This window comes from Engraulis encrasicolus, chromosome 22, assembly GCF_034702125.1.
Source record: "Engraulis encrasicolus isolate BLACKSEA-1 chromosome 22, IST_EnEncr_1.0, whole genome shotgun sequence".
Taxonomy (NCBI): Eukaryota; Metazoa; Chordata; class Actinopteri; order Clupeiformes; family Engraulidae; genus Engraulis; species Engraulis encrasicolus.
In genome coordinates this window covers 13,183,240-13,193,891 of record NC_085878.1, presented here as the reverse complement: position 1 = coordinate 13,193,891, position 10,652 = coordinate 13,183,240, and the positions used below count along the sequence as shown (strand labels likewise).

Here is a 10,652-nt window from a genome sequence, read left to right as displayed (position 1 = left end):
GTGTGTGTGTGTGTGTGTGTGTGTGTGTGTGTGTGTGTGTGTGTGTGTGTGTGTGTGTGTGTGTGTGCCCTTGCTATTAAGGGCTATTAAGGGTGGTGTGCAGCCAGTGTAGTATGCGTGGTAAAGAGAAAGGCAAATCCAGGTAAATTATGAGAATGTACAGTCTGTGACGTGTCAAGCCAGTCTATGGATAGATGGACACAGTGTGGAGAAAAGCAAAGCAATACAAAGAAAAGCAAGTGCAGCCAGTGTGACATGCAGTGCTATGTGGTGGCCTGCTCAACAAGTAGACCGTGTGCAAAGGAGAAAAGAAAAAGCAACGCAAAGCAAGAGAGAGTGTGGTGCTGAACAGCCAGAGCAGTATGCATTCAGTGTAGTATGCAGGGTGGCATGTCTGACCACTAGTGTAGTATGCATGCAGTATGCAGTGTGGTGAGGAGAAAATCAAAGCAAAACAAAGCATGGCACTGCCAGTATAGCCATGTACACGCAAGCCAGTATAGTATGCAGCCAGTGTAGTATGCTGAGTGATAATGTTTTATTCATTTATTTATTTACATGTAATTTCACCCCTGTGATACGTCACATTGAGTGACAGTGACTTTTCTTCCAGGGAGTCCTGGCCAGGACGCAGCAAGTTAAAAGTGTTAAACATGTTTGCATGAAACAGTGTGTTATGCATACAGTATACAGTGTAGTAGGGACAAACCCAAAGCAAAACAAAGTGTAGTATAGTAGCCAATGTAATATAGTATGCAGGCAGTGTAGTATGCAGGCAGTGTAGTACAGCATGTACCCAGTGTAGTATGCCGCCTTTGCAGCATGGCAAAAAGATTTGATTAGTTCTCCCAATAGAACGTCTTTGGCATGGCGTGGGGTGGCGTGTCCTGTGTGGCCCTTCCTTCCTTCCTTCAGCCAGGCAGCTACGGTACAGCTAGCCCCAACCTGTAGTGCCACTTGAGCCTAATGGCCGAGGCCAATCCATCCCTCCTGTCTAACACCTCTTTAGAGGCGGCTCGGCCCCTTTCTTCTGACAATACACAAGCAGCCATTCAAATGTGGACTCTGTAATCAGTGAAATACTAGCCCCTGGGCTTTTCAGATGGGTGTGTGGGTGGGTGGTGGGTGGGGAGTGGGGTGTGGGGGTGCAAGGGGTGTGTGTGTGTGTGTGTGTATGTGTTTGTGTGTGTGTGTGTGTGAGAGAGAGAGAGAGAGAGAGAGAGAGAGAGAGAGAGAGAGAGAGAGAGAGAGAGAGAGAGAGAGAGAGAGAGAGAGAGAGAGAGAGAGAGAGAGAGAGAAGGGGGGGCAGAAGGAGAAAAGAAGAAAAAAATACATCCATGACCAATCAAGTTTCTAACTACCTGTCTGGCCTTCATGCCACAGATGTTGTTCTGTTCTGTTCTGAAGGGGGGAAGAGATCTGGCTCCAGATGTAGGATTTAAGGTCCCACAAAGAGTGATTGGTACCATCACTTAAAGCAAATGACAAAAGATGCATGTGGTTTCTGTAAAAAGGGAGGCCTGGACCACGACTTCAAAGTTGCATTGTTGAGTCTATTTGTCAAATCAGCATGGGCGTACTGCAGTGCACTATGCACATGGGAGCCTGTGTGTGCAGCGGCAGCAGTCATCTACATAAGCCAGTCATTAATCACAAATGGCAAACGAAAATGTAAAGGAAACTATAGCACAACTAATGGTGCAACTATGATCGTGTAGCACAACTATCGTAAAAGTTAACTGCGTTACACATACGAAACATAATGTAGAGACTAGAGTAACACGTAAACATAATAGTTAAACATAATGGTTACGGGCAAAACTATAGCACAACTATCAAAAAAGTTTTCTATGCTACAAATACAAAACATACACACGTATTAATTAATCATAACAATAACTAATCGCAACACTAGTAGTACAACTATTGTCAAAGTTCACTATGTTCTCATACCTGTGAGAGATCAACAACAGTCTTTTTTGAGCCTTTAAAATATCACAAACGGGGGATATTTGTAGAAGTCATTTGTTTCCCTTATCTCCGATCCAAAGTGTTCTTAACAGCAACATCGCGCTATTAAACACGGTAGAAAAAAAACACCGTCTGCCGTGCAGGTCAGGAGGGTGTGCAGCTATCTCTTTTAAAAGAGTGCGTAGTCCCCCTTTTAAATGTATTTACCTGGCATGCACTACATCCACTTTGTTATTGTTAAGTCTAAAATTTCATGGGTTTTTTCGTAATGAATGCCTGCGAACGTGGCTTGTGGTCCCAGGCCCTGAGCAGCTGAACTCTGTAGAGACGATAGACAGAGGTAATCGCATGGGCACCCAAACGCCACAAATCATATGGCCTGTCACAGACCATTTAGCTGCAAATGGGCTACATTCATCTTGATAAGAGCCTGCACTGCTGCAGTGCCGACTTCTTCTTTGCTGCAGAAGAGAAATCGAAGCGGCGTTCCCATCCCTCTACAGGTGCCTCAGCATGAGCCCTCTCCTAAGACAGCACTTCAAGTGCACTGCTCCAAACCTCAAGGGCTGCAATCACAGGTTAATACAACCCCCCACACCTCCCCTCTTCTCCTTCCCTCCCCCTCCCCCCCCCCTCTCTCTCTATCGCGTTCTTATGCCATGTCCTGTGATCTCCTGATCTCTCTCTGTATCCCTCTCTCCCTCCAATGCGCAAACAGATGTAAAGAGTGACAAATTGCTCCTGGTTTAACTCACTGCATCATGAAAGGCTGTTTAGTAAAGTGCATGTTTAAACCACAGGCCTGGGGTAATGCTGGCATAGTTCGAGACATGGAGGGGTTGGGGAGTGAAGGGGGGCTTTGGGATTGTGGGGGGATTGGCAACAGAGAGGGGGGGCTCTTTGCGAAGCAAATGAGGTATCTCTCGCGTTTATTTCCCCCTCAGGATAGGAGCTAGTAGTCGAACATGTGACGTTAGCGCTCCCACAAAATCTCACGATCTCATGATTAGAAGACTTGTATTTTCATGTAAACAGTCAAATGTTATTCAGAAAAAAACATTATACGAGAGCAGACTAAGATGGGGCCTAAATGCCATTGTGTGCACTGCCTAGTGCAAATGGCATTTAGACACCCTGTGAGTCATGTTACTGGGGGCAATATATGGGGTGAGAAACACGAGACCTGCTTTAGTTACATTACTGCACTTTAATGTCTTGTGTATTGTGCATTCTTCATTGTGTGTATGACATACCTCCCCTTTAAAGTATACATGTATTGTCCACGCCTTTGCTTTCAGATAAGGCCTTTCAGCCTACAGGAGAGATAACAAAATCACAAGAGATGGCCAAAGACAACACTCTGCTGGTATAGCAGAGATGGGACGTCTCTCTCTCTCTTTCTGTGTGTGTGTGTGTGTGTGTGTGTGTGTGTGTGTGTGTGTGTGTGTGTGTGTGTGTGTGTGTGTAGAGTAAAACAGCTCTGGTGAAAAAAGCCCATTGGTTTAGTGGGTAGAGGAATGCAGCGCACGTCTCTCTGCCATAGCCAGCCGTGGATGTAATGTGCTCGCGTGTTGGCGCATGTCGAGGACAACGCGCCTCCTCTCATTTTAATCACCTGGGCTCTACTGCTGCATCAACGCGCCCTGTTTATCCCACCACCGCACCGCTGTGCAGAGCAGAGCCACGAGAAAGCTCGTGCCAGGATCTTCTCCTCACCTGGCTGCATGTACCATACCTGTCAAACACCTTCTACGCGTCCAAAACCACGCTGGGTGCATGCAGTATTCCATAAGACCATGGGCACAAGCTGAGATCGGTCTACTTGGATGACATTGTGGTATTTCTATGTCTTGAAAAAGGTTGTTTGAAATTGATAAAATAAATGGTTAAATTGTAAAGAAATGGTTAAGAAATGAGTCGCCTAGATGTCAAAGTGGTGCTTTGAAGAGGGGTGAGGGTGGGTTGGGGTGCCTGACAATGACAATGATGGCTTCCTCCTCTGTCTAATATAAACATACCAGTATGATCACTTCTTCTGCCCTGCGGCGATAGTATTGTTCCAGTTCCATTTGAAAGCTTTCCACAAATGCTTGAAATGTTTCCTTCACTTCTCCCCTCCTCTTTTTTTTATTCTGCTGGATTTAGGTGATGTGGCAACGTGTCACTCTTGAGGACTCTTTTCTCTCAAACAACAACTATCTGTGGAGTTCGAAGACAGGCCAAGACCACACTCAAGACATCGCTGTCAGCCATTATTGGGTAGCCTCTCGGGCCAAAGAAAGAGATGTTACAGACTGGGGAAAAAAAGAAGAGCACACCTATTATAGTGGGGCCCAGTTGTAGTCACACCATACCCCACCTAGAGCTTTTCTGGCCTGACGGAGAGAAAGAATGATCACAATGAAAGGAGTGTAATATTAAACTGTCATTTTTTTATGGGCCCGGCATTCTGTGGAAGGGAGTAGCGCGGCCTCGCCATAGGGCATGCCGGCCCCCTTTATCATTGAAAACACTGCAGGGAACATGGAACCACTGACTCATGACTTTGTCTCTTTTTTTACAAGACCATCCGGGTTCGATATGGTAGCAAAAAAAAAGAAAAAAGGGGAAAAAAAACAAGAGAACTCATTTAGCTGCTTGCATGAGATAGAAAACAGACAACAGGCATTGTTGCTTGCTGCGCATCTGGACTTGGGAGCCTTGGAGCTGTCTTTTGTGAGACGGGCGGTCACTTCATGTGTCATGATTACCCAGGCTGCCCGGGCAGACTCTCGGGCTGTCTGTGTGGTTGCATCGCTGGCATGTTCCACTCGCTCTAATGATCGTGGGCAGGGACATCCAGGGACGCGGAGGAGCTGGAAAACTTTGGGCGGACAAGTTTGGCCACTGCCGAGTATTTATTTGTTCCTTCTTCTGTGAGTGTCAGGTTGCGCACCCTCTCTCCCTCTCACCTACTCACTCTCCCTCTCTCACCCACTCCCTCTCACTTGTGCACTCTCTTTCTTTCTGCCTCTTATTTGCCTCTCTCTCCTGTCTTCCAGGTATTGTGAGAGAGCCTAGGAGAAAAAGCAGTTGCATAATCCTTTTCCCTGGGAATGGAAAAAGGGATGCCAGAGGTATGAGACTAATATGCTAATCATTGTGAAACTATTGCATTGGAGTCCACATAGCGACACAAAGGGGCTGTCTGCAGAGAAGCGGGGACAACCTCTCTGGTGCCTGAACTTCCAAATCAATAACTGAGTCGTCGATGGCAGCCGCCCAACCCCACCTACAACTACAGAATCCACTACATCAGCCATTCAAATGAGTCTCTAACCCAGTGTTGGCTTGTGCACACACACTGGTATGAAATATGAGGCCAGCTTTGAGGTTATCCCCCTGGGGGATATGAGCAGCAGCAGGTCTCTCTACTACACCACTTAACACACATGCCCTCCATAACTTCCCCAACAGGTGATTGTGGTCCGCACTCTCTGTAGTGTGGTCAAAGCAAAACCCTGACGCACTTTTCACACCTGACGCATGAGTGAAACCGCAAGCCACTTCCCAGAGAACCCCCACCACCAACACCCCTCCACCTGCTCCTCCCCACCTCTCTGCCCCTTTATGTTTGGCTGCTGCAGCTGCTTCAGATGAAGAAGAGAGGGGGATAAGAGGATGAGAAGAGGGAAAAGAGGAAGAAGAAGGGGGAGAGCAAGAAGTAGGAGAGAGGGAGAAGACGAAGGACAGGAGGAGAGGAAGGAGAAGGGGAGGGAGGAAAAGGGGGGAGCAGAACACTGAGGAGAGAAAAGAGGGGAGAGGGAAGAGAGGGAGAAGAGGTAGAGGGGGACAGGTGGAGAGAGAAAGCGAGAGGAGGGCAAAACATCTCCTCTCTGCACACGAAAGGTGATGGAGGGCGTCTGCGAGACAGGCAGCGGTGTGTGTCGAATGCAGCGTAGACCTCTCCAGGCGCCTGTCATTTCCTTGACGGACGGACGACCGACCGCCATTCCCCCGTTGTCCTGACCAGCATGCATAGCTGGCATATCACACGGCATGCTGTGCCCTGGCAGAGGGGGCGAGGCAGCACTCTGTCTCTCCTCTCCTCCGGGCCCCATCCTATACACTTATCCCAACACAAAGAGACACACATACACTCGCTCTCTCTCCCACATGCAGATACACATAGACTCACCCACACACTCTGTATCTCTACACTCGAACACACACACACACAGACCCTACTTAGTCTTTAGCCAGGTCAGCCAAGGATCATCTGTGAGGCCGTCCGCACCTCCACGCATAGGCGAGCGGCTGTCTGCATGCCACAAGAGCTGAGATGACACAGGAACAATGCTGAAGAAGCAAGAACATGTCCTGGAACATTGCCTACCACTCACCCAGACACACACGCACACACACACACAAGAAGACGCACACACGGACACACACACACACAAGTAAAAATGCAGAGGGAAAAGAGAGAGAGAGAGAGAGAGAGAGAGAGAGAGAGAGAGAGAGAGAGAGAGAGAGAGAGAGAGAGAGAGAGAGAGAGAGAGAGAGAGAGAAACAGCAGCTGCCAGCACAGGCACTGCAAGTGATCAAACAGTACACAACAATAAACCCTCCATCCAAGCACTGGTCATTTGGACAAGATCGAGCGCTTGCTTGCACACAGCAGACATCTGCCATTAAGCACTATTGTCTGGGCTGGTATTCAAAGTGTAATGCTCGACAGGTCCCTGTTTCCCCCTCCCTCCCTCCCCCCCTCTCTTTCTTTTTCTCTCTCTCAGTTCCTTTCTTTCCCTCTCTCCCTCTACCTTTCCCTCACTCTGTCTTCTACCCCTGCAGCGATGGGAGTCTTACCCCGGCCTGGAATTCTCCTCACCAGTGGAGGAGCACGCGGGGGGATTTCCACACACACACACACACACACGGACGCACACACACACACACACACACACACACACACACACACACACACACACACACACACACACACACACACACACACACACACACACACACACACACACACAGCCAGCCACGAGAACTCAACTCAACGCAGTGCTAACTGTGTCACCCTGGCTTTGGCTTGTTTGTTGGCGGGCAGCCTGTCTGCACTTCCTGGTTACCAGACGTTGAGAGTGCAGCAGACGGCGGCGATGGGCAACTCATCCCTGGGAGACTGACTGGGTGGAGTGGGGTGGGGCTGGACGGGGGGGCTGATTCCAGGTAGGGTCTAATTAATAGGCTCTCCCTAATACGGCTGAGAAACCCGGTGCTTCTTAAAATTATAGTCTTATTCGTGATCGCCACCAAGTGGCGACTGACATAGTGCCAACCTCTCTTGAGTTTATCGGGTTACCTTTGGTCTAACAAAAACACATCCACTCTATGGTAAACAGGGGCCTCATCTTTTTTTCTTGGACTGGTTGGAACTCTTTGACAAATACATACATAAATCTCCCTAGTGTTGACCTTTAACCTCGTAGTGTGGGCCAATCACATCGATCAATTTGTTCTCCAGACCTGAACTTGGCATATGTCTTCCCCTCCACAGACATGCAAACAGCAGGATGAAAAATAATGTTTTCGCAGAGGGCCAGACACCAGCTACACACGCAGTCGTCGTCGGGAGCCGTTATGCAATGCGTTTTAAGGTGAAGCACACACGTTTGAGAAATGCCAAAGAAACAGAGTATTTGTTTAGCCATCGACCTGTTATAGCAATCAAAGCACATTAAGGAAGTAATGGAAGGCGCTATGAGGATCCATCAAAATGCTGAATGGGGTTACTGTTTGGGAGGCCCTGAGTGATGCTTTCAGCATATGACTGATCTGAATAGGAGGCGTCTACTACTGCAGAATGCCTTGTTGCCTCCCCAATGAAAAGACGCTTTGTGGCAGAGGTGTAAAATCCACACACTTTCAAGCAAGACGAAATACCAATTAATTAGAATCATTACCATTTATTTATAGTGAAATGAAAATTATATTTATGAAAGAAAACTTTTTTTTGCATTTATGCAGCACAAGCCAAGCATTGACAGCACAACTTCATAACCTCATATAACCATTGAATGAGGACGGAGACCTGACACAGAGATTGCTTTGACATTAGCAGAAAGGCTGGTGTCTTTAAGTCATCCTAATTGAAATAAGCATGTCTCGGGTCTAACTACCTGCCTCTAGCCGCGTAAAGAACACTCACAAACATATTTATTCTCTACATACCTACTGTTAGGTATCAATAATCTAAACAAATAGAATTGTTAAGGGACAGCCAACCATTTATTTTAAGGGCAAACTCCTCTGGACTTATTGTGACTTGACTGAGATTTTCAAAATGCTAACGTTGAAAATAAAAACACAACAAAGTGGTATCATCAATGTCCCTTTACCAGAACAAATTCATATTTTTGTCGCTCACAGGAAATGGTAAGAACACAAACCTATAACAATTATGAACATGACAAACACAATGCTGGAGAACCAAACCAAGTCATGAAGAAGATGATAACATATTCCAAGCTTAAACAGAACACACAACTTCAAAGAATTAACACAAGCGTTCACATTAAACCTATACATGGCCAAAACTAAAGAACCCCCCCTCAACCCCACCCCCCTTCCCAATAAAATCCCCTCAGCTCATCCCCCACATCCCCCCCACCCCCAGCACAAGTCTGCACCCTCAACTCCGTTTCAGCACGGCTCCTTGCGATGCGATGTGAGTTATGTTTGGGGTCTTTCCCGATGTCAGCACTTCGTGGCCACGTGCCATTCTCTGGTGGAAGCATTAAGGGGGTCTCCAGCTAACATCGTCAGCCGCCACAGCTGCATGCTTGTTGTGCATCCCCTCTCATCTGCCTCTCAGGCAGCTCTGCTGGGGTGAGAAGATGAGCCTGGAGGGGATGGGATGGGGGAATGTTCTCCTGGAAGTGAAGTCAGACGGAATCGAGCTATAGGGCTCGTCGACGGAAACCTTTGGTGTTACAAAAAAGCAGAATCCTCCGAGGGGCAGAAGGAATGTTTTGCGTTTCCCTGGGAGATGGAACCCTTGGATTCTACATACAGTACATACAATACAGTGTGCCTGGACCTCACACAGCTAGCCCTCATTGCACACTAAGCTGCCATTGCTGCCAAAAAAACGCTCCCCAGGTATGCGCAAGGTATGAAGAGCCAGGACAGAGAGAGATGAGAGAGAGAGATGAGAGAGGGAGAGAGAGAGAGAGAGAGAGAGAGAGAGAGAGAGAGAGAGAGAGAGAGAGAGAGAGAGAGAGAGAGAGATGTGCATGCCGTCCATTCGCTGATATGCTGACTAATGCACAGACTCAGAGGAGCTTAAAACATCTGCAAATGCCAAAGGACAAAGTTTGAACTAAAATGTTTAAAACATTACAGGAATACTCATTTAAAATGTAAAATTTAAAACAATCTACAAGTACATAACGCTACCTAATCAGCTGCCCACGTAGCCTCTTACTGTAGAAGACAGGTCCGTCTACGGGCCTATTGACTCTTGAGAACAACTCGCAGCAAACACTCAACTATATCATGACAACATTGCATTACTATTATCATTCAACATTGCATGACAACATATGACAATAGCAGAGCCTTAATTAACAGATGAAGACTTGGTCATAACCATGTTGGTGACAATAAGGTTATAAGAGAGTCTATACGCTAAGGAGTTAAACGTGTGTGGAAACGTGTGTGGTCTCTTGGGCTCTGTTTACACTCACAGCTGATCTGTCTTTCTCCCAAACGAGGCTCAATGTTAACCGAACCGATTAAAGGATTGTAATCAAAGGGACATAGATTTAGCACACACGCTGGGTAGAAAAACATAAATCATATCAGTCAAAAATTCAAAGTAATGTCACCATCAGTGTCAATATGGTAATTCATTTTCTGCTCCTCTGTGAGTGAGGTGAGTGCAAGGCCCTGTGCCAAATACAGTAAGTCGTTGCCTGTGGTATGAAGTATGTTGCCAAAGATGCATGTTAAAATGACACTAGAAGGCTGGGAAATGACATCGCACACGACCGAACCTAAGCAAACCAAGTACATAACAAAACAAAACAAAGAGTTGACATGACATGTAATATCAAGCCTGTTTTCACTAATTGAACATTCCCCCAAATTACAATAGCTTTTAAACTTGTACAGTTTCAGCACTGTAGCGATAGCATCTGTATCATTCATAAAAATCCCATCATATGTTCTTTTTGTGCAGTAAGGAAGATTCAGGGGGGATGGGGACGGGCATCCTTGGAGGCTGGCTGGAGAGGAGGTCCACATAGCAATGATAATCTCAGGACGGACGTTTTCAATGCTTTACATATGTCCATGAAGTCCTCTCCATTGCCAACTCACACGCAGTGGGCAACATGGGACTACCAAGGTCTTGCAGCGGAAACAACGCATGTGTGTGTGTGTGTGTGTGTGTGTGTGTGTGTGTGTGTGTGTGTGTGTGTGTGTGTGTGTGTGTGTGTGTGTGTGTGTGTGTGTGTGTGTGTGTGTGTGTGTGTGTGTGTATGACAGTTAGGGATGATGAGAGTGTGCTTTATGCCACTTGTGTGTATTTATCTATGAGTGTCTGCATGTGTGTATGTGTGTGTGTGTGTTTATATGTTGTGTTTGTGTAAGTGTGTACACGCATCGCCCAGCGCAGGCTGAGGACACAA

The 10,652-nt window shown here is 46.9% G+C and overlaps 1 protein-coding gene across 2 annotated transcripts in view; it reads right to left on the bottom strand.

Moving 5' to 3' along the window:
• Positions 1-8,337: 8,337 nt before the first annotated feature.
• npm1b (nucleophosmin 1b) overlaps positions 8,338-10,652 on the bottom strand; it is a 39,772-nt gene continuing 37,457 nt past the window's right edge. For both annotated transcript variants that reach the window (XM_063189105.1, XM_063189106.1), the window contains one exon: positions 8,338-10,652. This exon is cut by the window's right edge and continues 186 nt beyond it. The gene's annotated coding sequence lies outside the window, so the exon portion shown is untranslated.